This window comes from Arachis ipaensis, chromosome B02 (assembly GCF_000816755.2).
Source record: "Arachis ipaensis cultivar K30076 chromosome B02, Araip1.1, whole genome shotgun sequence".
NCBI lineage: Eukaryota > Viridiplantae > Streptophyta > Magnoliopsida > Fabales > Fabaceae > Arachis > Arachis ipaensis.
Genome location: NC_029786.2, coordinates 87120486 through 87126208, shown reverse-complemented (window position 1 = coordinate 87126208; position 5723 = coordinate 87120486).

Here is a 5723-nt window from a genome sequence, read left to right as displayed (position 1 = left end):
TTAATCATTAAAGAATTTCGGTACTTTAGAGATAAAAGATATATTTTGGTATAGAGAAAGTATAGGTAAACAATGCAAATGTTTAACAACGTGAACAACGGTTTAAAAAAGAAGGTTAAATTAATTATTAAAATTAGATTCTCAATTTATTAAAATAATCCATTTTTGAATTTAAATTATTAGGGTTAGGCCACGTAACTCCTCTTAATATACCGTCACATCACGTTCTCATTCCATCTCAACCCTCTTCCGCTCTTGCACTCACACCGTCGTTCATCCTAGTCCTCCCTTCCGCTGCTCAGCCCGACACTCCTCCACCTCCGCCGGTTAGCCGGACGTGCCTCCCCCTCCGACGCTCAACCCAACGCGCATCCCACCCACTGCTCATCCATTGTTGCTGCTGTTTTCGCGCCACTCTTCATTCTCCTCCTGCGAGGTCAGCAAAGGTTGTACAATTTTACTCTTTTAGTCATTTCTTCTTCTTCGTCCAATCCTTTATCCTTATCGGTTGAAGGAGCAGCAGCAGTGTTAGTGATTGCGTGGTTTTTACTTGAGTCACTGGAGAAGAACCTTCTTCCTCACCGGTGACCGCCGCCGGTAGTTGTCGAACCGTTGAAGGAGCAGCAACAGTGTTAATCGTTGTGTCGTTTTCACCACGGCCTTTCAGTGAAGGTACTTTAATGGCCAGTTCAGGATGGTCATTTTAGTAGGTATGCGGATGGTTATTTTAATTCTTATGTGGATGGTTATTTGATTGAATTGGGTTTAATTATATACAATTAAAATATGCTGAATGTTCAATCACTAAGTATGCGAATGATTATTTTTATCTTTAAGTGGATGGTTATTTTCACTAGGGGTGAGCGACGCCGGTGCAGTATGTAGCAAGCCAAGAAACGACGACGAGGAGGAGTCCAGCGGCACCGTAAGTTTTCAGTCTGGAGGAAAGCGAAGCCGATGAGGGTCCTTGTTGACGAACCAGTGGCGGTGAGAAGGATTCTGGCGGCAACGATGGGCCCTGGTTGGTGACCAAGCCGCGACAACAGAGGGGTTGGGAGAGAAGCTAGTGCTATCGTAAATTAGGGTATAATGGATGGTTAAAATTTTTGAATTACTGAATCAGGTTTTTTGGTTGGGTAATTTGGGTGGAGTATTTTTTTTAACTTCATTGGGCCAAATTTCCAGCCCATTATTCACGTTGTTCAAATTCTCCATTGTCTACCTAGCAGAAGTATAAGGGAACAACGCAATGCGAACAACAAATTAAAAAAGTAAAATTAATTTTAAAATTAATAAACTATTAAAAAAATACTAACCCGATTAACCCTAATTTTACTTTAGAAAACCTCCTCCTTCTCTCCCTAGCCGCACTTCCCATCTCTCACTAGTCGTCGCCCAGCATCCTCTGTCGCGCCGCACGGATTCATCCTTGCGCCGCCCCCACACCCGTCGTGCCATCACAACTTCCTCCCCCGCGCACTGTAACAAAACCACCTACCAAGTGTTCTGTTTCAAGTTTTTAAGGTTTATTTTATATGTTTGATTTGTACTATGTTACTTATGTGGCATGGTTGTTGAAATTGAAACATTTCACCAATTTTCTCTTTGTCTTTGTCAACCTATCCATTTTATTATTTATCAAAATATTTAGAGGGTGGACTACCTCTTTTACAAAACTTCTTACTAAGAAAATTAAATTCGTTATTTTGTTTTAGTTACCAAATCATACTTTGAAATTGTACAAATGATTTAAGATGCATTTGAATTATGAAAGAAGTAGTAACTTCAAATTGTTTGTAGGTGGTCAGATTGTGTTGCATTGCCAGATGATATTAATTCTTCAGATGAAGATTTGTTCAGGATGCAAATAAATAATTGGCATTCAAGGTGAGGTTCTTTAGATGTATTTTTGGTGACTGAACATAACACAAAGAAAAAACACCTAAGAGAAAGAGTAGCACTCCTCTCTAATAATAATGTCTAAATTATTAGGGGGCTATAACCACTCTAGGTACACCTGCTTGTTTAAAGCAGCAGTCTTAGCCATTAAATTAGCTGCTCTGTTTGCTATACGCTGGATGAGCACTAAAGTAGCTGTCCAATTGCGCTGAAGCATCTCTTTGTTTTGTCAAGCAGATCAGAGTCATTCGTAATCATGCTGGGTGTGCCTCGCGAAACAAGAAGAAACGCATCAAGATTATCAGTTTCACATATGACCTCTTTACACTCGCAATTCCAAGCCATAACAAGCCCTCTCCAAATAGCATGAAGCTCACAAGAGAGAACACTAGAAAGAGGTATACTGGCAGAACAACATTTCATCCAAATTCCCATGCTGTCTCTAATAATACATCCAAAGCCAGCTAATTGCCCATTTTTAAAAACGCTTGCATCGCAGTTCACTTTACAGACATTCATTGGAGGTGGTTCCCAGTTATATTGCAAAGAGGAAGGAATAATATGTTTTTGGTTGGTAACAACCTTAGAGAAATCGGGAGCAGCATGTTGAACTAAGTGAACAATTTTCTCCTTACTCCATGGATCATCTTGATGGAAGATGTCATTGTTCCTATCCCTCCAAATCCACCAAAAGGCCGCTGCAAAGAGAAACTCATTTTTGTTGAGCTTAGAACGAATCCAAGACACAAAATCCAAACTAGAGTCCTCAGCGGTCATTCCCAAATTTAAGCTAATCCAAATCTGACAAGCTTTTTGGCAAGTCCTAAAGCAGTGGTTAATATCCTCTAGAGCAAGATAACATCGCTGACAAAAATCAGAAGTAGCAAGACCTCTTTGAAACTGGTAACTAGCTGTGGGAACTCCGTTGTTGAGACAAAGCCAGAGCAGACACTTTATCTTCTCCGGTATTCTCAAGCGCCAAAGCCAAAGCCAATTTTCATTATCGTTCTAGCCAAATTTCTTCTTCAATAGCCATTCATACCCGCTTTTAGTCGAGTAGGTGAGAGTATTTGAGTTTGTCCAAAACCAACCTGTTTTATCTCCTGCCTGCTTGATAGGATCAAAGAGCATCAAATCAAGTTTAACTTCTTCCGAAATCATTGTGCAAAGAATATCCCACCGCCAATGTCCATGGTACCAGACATCTTCTAGCTTCAAGTGAGAATCAGAGATGTGCACAAAAGGAACCAAAGGAGCTAGCGTTCCACATGGTCGCCAAGCATGATACCAAAAGGATTGAGACATCCTGCCTGTACACCAATCAAAACCATCACGAAGCTTTTCTATTGTCTTATAAATCGCTCGCCAAGTGCTTGAAACATTATTAGAAAAATTGGGTGAAAAGCAAGACCTCCCAGATAAATATTTTGCCAACATAATTCTTATCCAAAGCTTATCATTATTATGCAGTAATTGTCAAACAAGCTTTCCTAATAAAGCAAAATTTACACACTGGGTATCTCTAATTCCCAAGCTTCCATATTTTCTTGGAATGACAACTTGCTCCACTTGACATAATTTAAGCAACGCTCCCCCACCTTTCTCTTCCACAATAATTGTCTAAGCACAGAATCAATCTTTTGACAAACTGAAGTAGGAAAAAAAGTCACTTGCATCTGATAAATAGGAAGAGAAGAAGCAACAGATTTAATTAAGCAAAGCCTGCCTGCTCTATTAAGGAGCCGACCTTTCCAACTATGATTGTGCATGACAAAAAATTATATTTTTGCTAATTTGATGCCATGATTTTCTGCTTATTCACACAAAAGTAAGTTTAAGTTGGACATGTTGGGTTTGATAGAGACAAAAAATGAGGTGGCGTCTAAATTTAATGTAATATGCATTTGGGAAAGTGATAGAGCTAGCTAGGAGTTTGTAAGTTCAGTTGGGGCTTCTAGAGGGTTGTTGTTAATATGGGATGAATCAATTTTTAAATTGGCTAATTGCTATAAAAGGATAGGTGGTTGTGTATAGAAGGGGTGATAGTAAAAGATAATTTTTATTGTGCTATTTATTTGGTGTATGGACCACATGTGAGAGCTGAGAAGATTTCTATGTGAGAAGAGTTGAGTTATATTGCAGGGTTGTGTCAAGTACCGTTCTGTTATTTGAGAGATTTCAATGAAATTTTGCATTTGAAAGAAAGGAAAGGAGTGACTAGTTTGTCAGTGTCTGTTGAAGATTTCATAACATGGATAAATGATTTAGGGTTGGTCGATTTGGTGCTTAATGATTGCAAGTATACATGGTTTAGGGGACAATCATGCAGTCGTATTGATAGGAGCTTGGTTAGTTTGGGCTGGCTCAATGCGTACCCAGAGACGCCAATGAGTGGAGGACCAAGAGGTTTATCTAATCATTGTCCTTTGATAGTGGAGAACAGAGAAAAATTTGAAGGCGCAAGACCTTTCTGTAGTTTGGACTCGTGGTTCACACATAAAGGGTTCTTGAGAATGGTGAAGGAAGAGTAGAGAAAATTAGGAGATGAACAGTTCTTAGACAAGATGAAAGTGTTGTCAATGCCGCTAGTTATATGGCATAAGCAGCATTTTGGGGATATAACTGAGAAGATAAAGCAGTTTGAGGAAGAGATAAAGAAAGTGGATGATATGGTTAGCAGTAGACTTTATGATAGTACAATAGAGGCAAGGAGAAGGGCGTTAATAAGGTATTGTGAGAAGTGGTATGTTAAGCAGGATATTCACTGAAAGCAAATGTCTAGATCTCAGCATGCTGAGGAGATGGATAGAAACACAAGGTATTTTCACAATATTACTTCGGCGAGAAGAAGGAATAACTGGATTGAGTCATTGGTGATTAATGGGAGACTAGTGAGGAATCATGCAAGAATAAAAGTTGCAATTAGAAATTTTTATAAAATTCTGTACCATCAGGAAGCTTCTCCAAGTTTGAGCTTTAGGGATGGTTTAGTTAATCGATTAGAAAGGGAGGAAGCTGAAGCCCTTGAGGTGATGCCATCGGTAGAGAAAATGAAAGAGGCAGTTTGGGACTATGAATCATCTAAGACTCCAGGAAGTGATGAGTATGACATGAATTTTATAAAAATGTGTTGGCATGAGATTGAAACGGATTTCACCGTAGATGTGATGAACTTTTTTGAGACGGCAAAGCTACCAGCGGAGAATAATGTCACGTGGGTAGCATTTGCTCTGAAATTTGTTGGGACTAAGGAGATAAAAGACCTCAGATCTATAAGTATGGTTGGATGTGTCTATAAAATTATATCTAAATTGTTGACAAGAAGAATGAGGAGTGTAATGCCAAGTTTAGTAGGAGAATCACAGAGTACCTTTGTGAAGGGAAGGAAGATACATGATGGAACTTTAATTGCATGTGAAACTGTGCAATAGTTGAAACTGAAGAAGAAGGCATCAACGATAATCAAATTGAATTTCCAAAAGACAAATGATAGAGTTAAATGGTGCTTTGTTGATACTGTGTTAGAAAAGATGGAATTCAGTAGTACATGGAGGGAATGAATCAAATAGTATATTAGATCGACATCTATCTCTATTCTGGTTAATAGATTACCATCAAAACCATTCAAGATGGAGAGGGGGCTTTATTAGGGCGATCCTCTAGTGGTGGATGTGCTTAACAGGATGATCGGAGAGGCAGTAAGAAACATGCAAATCCCTTCACGTTTAGTCAGTAGGGATAATATAGAGTTATCACATTTACAATTTGGTGATGTCACTATATTGTTCTATCTGCCGGGGGAGGAGACAGTGAAAAATTATCAG